Consider the following 7,085-nt stretch of genomic DNA (forward strand, 5'->3'; position numbering starts at 1 on the left):
AAAAAAAAAAAAAAAAGAGTAATAGAAACTAGAAATAGAAGTGTAAAAACAAAATCAAAAAGAAATTAAAAAATAAGAAGAAAATAAAAAAAATATGAGAAAAGGGAAAAAATGAAAAAAGAAAAAAATAAATAAAAAAATGAAAAGTAAAAAAAAAAAAAAGAGAAGTTAAAGAGAGAAAATAAAGTGAAAAGAAAAAAAATTAAAATAAAAAAAGATAACTAAATGAAAAAACTAACAAGAAAAAATGGTTAGAGATATAAGAGAATGATATTTTGAAATTTTGAAGATCATGGAAATAATATCTTCATATTTGAGTTTGATTTGAAAATAGAATCTACTAATTTAAATAAGAGTTATTTATGAAAATTTAATTAGATAGGATAAGTAGTCCTTATTTAACTCAACTAATTTGAGTAAAACAATGACAGTAAATCTTGTTGTATATGTATTTGTATAACAACAATTTACTTAAATACAAAATACAATTTGCTATTTTTCGTAATTATGAAATTGTTGCTATAAAAGTTACAATTAAGATTCTATAGTTGTTATTTCTAAAATTTTCCCTTTAGGATAATGGGTAGAGTAGGATAAGATTTTTCTTTTTTTAAAAAAAAAAAATTAAAATATATATAAAAATAAATAATAATAAAATTTAAAATAAATATATAAAATATTAACTAATTAATTTTTATACTTCAGATAATATAAGAAAAATTTATAACTAGCCTAAAATAAAATATAATTAAGATAATACTAAAACTACTAGCTTATTTATTAAAATCTAAATTAAAAGAAAAATATATTTTTGAATTTTTTTCATATTATTTTAAAATAAAAATGAAAATATCCAAAAATGTGACTTTATTTATTTATTTATTTATTTTCAAACAAAACTTACAAAAAATTAAATAAGAGCTAAAATAAATATTGGATAAAATATAAATATTTAATGCTAAAATATAGATTAAAACTTGGGAGGGTCAAAAATTACGTGTCTACATTAATTATTCAATTAAATAAAGATTTTATAATTCTTTTATAAATATCTTATATTACATGGTTCGAATAAGGAAGAATCTAATACATAAAATTTATTTTTCATCATATATTTTAGGATTACTTAGTTATTAACTTTTCAATACAACTTACCATACTTAAATCTCTTACCATATATTTTAGGACTTTATAATTATAATGAGAATAATTAATTAATAATTTAAATTAATTAGTAAATAACAGTGTTGTCTAAAGAAAAATCTTTTAATGAAGGGCAAAATGTTCAATTCACTTTTTAAGGAGCTTCACACTTTTAATATATTATAAATATAAATATAGATTATAGATTATAGATTATAGATATAGATATAGACTAGTCACGAGAAGCTCGTGCAAAGCACGGGCCCAACATCTATCCTAAATTAATATTATAACAATAATCATATCAATTGATGTGACATATTTTAATTTGAATTTTGAAATTTTAATAAATTTATTTTTAGAGTAATTTTTGCATATATTATTGAAATGTTTTAAGTTATCAATTATTGTGATTTATTATTCAAATATATAATTTGTTTCAAAAACTTAATTCACGATCAAAATTAAACTCTATAAATGCATAAATTAATAGAGAGTGTGAAAGCAAAATTCGATGGGCCTATATTACTGTTTTTCAAATAACGGGGGATCAATATATATATTTCTTTTTTGTCTCAATTATGCTACACAAATAGAATTTAAATAATTAATCATATTTTTAATATGTTTTTTGATATTTTAAGTTGTTAACTATTTTAATTTATAATATTTTTCTATGTAGTTTTAAATAATATACATTACTCTCCTTGTCCAAACTCTTGCTGCGTTGATAGTCAATTATATTTTTAAAATAATTTAAGTTTTTAATTATTGTGATTTATAATACTTTTCTTCTACTCCAATTTAAGTAACATTGATATAATTTCGAGAGTCAACTAAATATTTTATATTTTTTTTTAATTTTTTAAGTTGTTAATTATTGTGATTTATAGTATTTTTATATTTTTTTTTTTGAAATATATAGCAGTTTTATTTTTTTGTAGATATTTTAAGTTGTAAACTATTATAATTTATAATATTTTTTAATGTTATTTTCAAATAATATATGTTACGCTTTCTATTCAAACTTTTGTGACATTGATAGTCAATTATATATTTTAAATAATTTAAGTTTAAAATAATTATAATTTATATAATACTTTTTTTTATTCCAATTTAGTGGCATAATATTTAAATGACTATAGTAACCAATTAGTGGTGATACATTAAAATTACGATTAAAATAGTGAAAAAGATATACATTAAATGACTCACAATAACTAATTAGAATTATATAACAAAATTACTATAAAAATGACTTGCGAAAGGTCTGAGCAAAATGCATTGGGCAACTTGCTGGTGTTATGCCTACTGGCTGGATTATTCTCTGGCGGTGCACTAGATTGGTTATGGATTATTGGTAATGGCGAATTCTAGCAAAACCAGTCTTCATGAATTGTTTCTTTTTAAGCTTCTAGGTAAAAGGCCTCCGACTTATTTCTAGAATCTGAGTTCGATCACGGCTTTCAATGAATGATAAATGATTGAAAAAATAAAACTTTTTGGTCTCAGGTATGAGTGAGAGTTGGACTGGACTCTCGTATTTGGTTAATGAATGAATGGATCTGGGGGCTCGCCTCGACAAAAAAGACAACAAAGGACGTGCTCCAACAATCTTGCCCTATATATATCATTAACTACTTCATATAATGTTGGAATTAATCTCTTTTTCGACTTGTGGTACTTTTTTGTTTGGTATAAATTCATGTTATTTGAGTCCATCAAAAAAATGTTTTTTTTCTTTCTTTTCTAACTCTTTAATTTTATTTTTTCACGTTACATTCTTAAGATCATAAGATTTAAAATTATTTTGATATTTTTCACATATTTTTTATTCAAAATCATAAGATTTTTAATCTTTCTTTACTTTTTAAAGTTTGAGCCAAGTCAAAATCATACAAACAAATGATTTGACTGTCCGTTTTCATGAAAACAAATAATTTGATTGTCTATTTTTTACTTGTTTATTTGGTGTAAGTCATGTTAAATATATTGTTATCGTTTTAACTTTTAATTTAATTGTCTGTTTTTGACTTAATATAAAGTTTAGAAAGTGACAAATACACTTTAATCTTATAATTTTAAACATGCCACGTGAAAATTTTAAACTAAAAATTATCGAAGAAAAATATTAAAATTCAGTATAACCTTATAATTTTAAAATATTTTAGATAATTGTTGATTAAATTTTGAGTGATCCCCCAAAAAATAAGAGAAGTCATAAATTGTAAAGGTTGTGCGCTATTAGATGATCTCTTCTTTTTTACCCCCTCAAAATAGGTGCAATGTGTAGAATCTCTAAAGTTGTTGTGGAGAGCCTCAATGACAAAACTACCCTTAACTGTAATGCTTATTCCGAAAAACTGACATGTTCACGCCCATCAGCTTTCTTATTGCCTCTTATTAATCCCACCGTTTCATAATAAATAAATTGTTAGATTTTGATATACAGATTAAGAAAAAAATATTAAAAACATAAACTTAACACAACTTTCTATTTATACTGCAAAAAAAGAAAATGTTGACCTTGTAATATCTTTTCAAAAGTTAATTGGTTGTCAAATCATAAAGGTAAATTTGAAAAAAAAATCAATGATTCATTTATTTTGAAACACCAATAAATACCCCAACAATTCATTTATTCTAAAATGGGGGGAGTAGTAAACTAGGCGACTTAGCCGTGCTACGCACGGATCCAATGTTGATAGTTGATACTTAAAAATTCCATGATATGTGTAATTTTAGTATTTAATTAAAACCTTCATTTATTAAATTGATAATTTAAATTGTTAATATGACACACATAAGATTTTGAGAGTCAATCAAATATTTTATATTTAAAATTTTTTTTAGTTATTAATTATTGTGATTAATATATATTTTTTTACGTATTTTTTTAAAATATATAACAAATTAATTATTTTTTTAGATATTTTAAGCTGTTAACTATGACAATTTATAGCATTTTTTATGTAATTTATAAATAATATATTTTTTTGAATATATAACAGATTAATTATTTTTTAAATATTTAAAGTCGTTAACTATTGTAATTTATAACACCTTTTTAACATTGTAATTTACTATTTTAAGTTGTTACCTAATTTATAATACTTTCCATGTTCAAATTTTTGTGGCATTCATAGTCAATTATATTTCAAAAATAATTTAAGTTTTAAATTATTATGATTTATAGTATTTTTTCTTCTATTTCAATTTAAGCGATACTGATATAATTTTGATGTCAATCAAATACCACGATTGAAGCAGCAAAGTAGACATGTCTTAAATGACTCATAATAATTAGAAGTGATGTTATAAAATATTTATGAAAAAAGTCTAAGCAGACCTCATATAAGATGTCAAATTAATTCAAAATATTATTGAGGTAATTTATTATTTTATGTTTATTTTATATTTTTAATTAAATACTATTAATTTTTTAATATTTAGATGACCTCTAATAATTAATTAGGGATGATATGGTAGAATTACGATTGAAGCAGACTTATCATAAATGTCTATCTTACTTTTTTCATTAAATATTATTAATTTTTTAATACTTAAATGTCATATAATAATTAATTGGGGATGATATAGTAAAATTACGGAGTAAGTAGACAGGTGACAAGCTGACATGTCGACGGAGTGGAGTCTGCTTAAGCAGCTCCACTCCCACTTATTATATAGGTTATATTTTTAATTAAATATTATTACGTTTTTAATATTTAGATGACCTCTAATAATTAATTAGGGATGATATAGTAAAATTATGATTGAAGCAGACTTATCATAAATGTCTATTTTACTTCTTTTTTTTAATATTATTAATTTTTTAATACTTAAATGTCATATAATAATTAATTAGGGATGATATAGTAAAATTATAGAGCAATCAGACAGGTGATAAGCTGACATGTCGACAGAGTGGAGTCTGCTTGAGCAGCTCCATTCCCACTTATTATATAGGAGAATATTAAGTAACTAGTCGGCTTACGCCATGCTACGCATGACCCAATATTGATCCTTAAAATTTTTACATTATATATAATTCTATCATTTAATTAAAACTGTCATTTATTTGGTTGATAAATTCTAAGTTAGACATCTATTATTATATTTAGATTGACGAAATTTGTATAACAATATTTTAAGTTGTTCAAACTTTTGTGGCATTGAGAGTCAATTATATTTTTTAAATAATTTTTCTTTAATAATTGTGATTTATAATATTTTTTTCTTCTATTCTACTAATTAGAAGTGACATAGTAACATTATTATAACAAATACTTGTGAAAACTTTTTAAGTGGTCTCATATAAGAAGTCAAGTTAATTTAAAATATCAAAAAATAATTTATCATTTACTAATTATAAGTGACACAGTAAAATTACTATAACAAATACTTGTGATTTTTTTTTTAAGTGGTCAGATATAAGACGACAAGTTAATTTAAAACATCATAAAATAATTTATCATTTTATGTCTATTTTATTTTTTTATTAAATATTATTAATTTTTTAATACTTAAATGACTTATGAAAACATCAAAAATTATATTAATTAATTATGAGTGATATAATAAAATCACGGTTGAAGCGGCTGGAGCAATCACGTCACAAATGTCTATTTTAAATTTTTTATTAAATATTTCTAATACGTAAATAACTTATAATAATTATATAAGGATAATATAGTAAAATCATGATCGAAGCAACTGAATTAGACATGTCGACCACGAGCAGCCTGCTTCAGCTGCTTCTTTGCCACTTATTATATAGGATAATACTAATAAAGTAGTAAAATATAGATAGTAGATTGTGATTTATAGTAGTTTTTATGTATATTTTTGAAATATATGACAGATTAATTTATGTTTAGATATTTTAAGTTGTAAGTTATTTTAATTTATAATACTTTTTATGTAATTTTGAAATAGTATATCTTATTCTCTTAGTCCAAACTTTTGTGGCATTGGTAGTCAAGTACATTTCTTAAATAATTAAAGTTTAAAATTATTGTAATTTGTAATATTTTTTTCTTCTATTTCAATTTAAGTGACATAATGTTTAGATGCCTTAATAATTAATTAGGGATAATATAGTAAAACCACGATTGAAGCAACGAAACAAATATGTCTTAAATGACTCATAGCAACAAATTAAAAGTTATGTAGCAAAACTACAATAAAAATTACTTGTGAAAAAATTTAAATGATCCTCATATAAGACGTTAAGTTAACTTAAAGCATCAAGAGTTAATTTATCATTCAATAGCTATTTCATCCTTTTTATTAAATATTATTAATTCTTTAATACTTAAATGACTTATAATAATTTATTAGAGATGATATTTAGTAAAATTATGATTGAAGCAGCTAACGCACACATGTCATAAATGTCTATTTTACTTTTTTTATTAAATATTATTAATTTTTTAATATATAAATAACTTATAAATAAAATTAGGGGTGATATTATAAAATCACAGAGCAAGAAGCTAAAGCATGCTAATATTACGACACTCTATAGTTTGTATTTTTATTTGTATAAAAATATTTCAATAGTAAAAAATATTTTGCAAATAATTTATATATTTGAAAATAATGTAAGAATTACTCTAAATCAAAATAATTAATAATTTTAAGAATTACCATTAAAAAAAGTTGTTTAACTCTCAAAATTTTGTTTGTGTCACATAAATTAATGTAAAAAAAAGTAACATAATTTTTTTGTTCTAATCTATGTGGCACAGTTCAAACTTCAAAATTAAACAATTTTATTTTCACTTGAAATTATGTCCACCAGATTAAAAAAAAAAATAATTTGCATAGTTTTTAAAAAATAGTCACGTAATTTAAATATGGTGGTAACCCACCATTCCTTCGTTAGAAATACTTGTCATGCTTCGATTCTTGCAAGTTACTTTCACTATGTTTCAAAA

This window comes from Capsicum annuum, chromosome 4 (genome assembly GCF_002878395.1).
Source record: "Capsicum annuum cultivar UCD-10X-F1 chromosome 4, UCD10Xv1.1, whole genome shotgun sequence".
Lineage (NCBI taxonomy): Eukaryota > Viridiplantae > Streptophyta > Magnoliopsida > Solanales > Solanaceae > Capsicum > Capsicum annuum.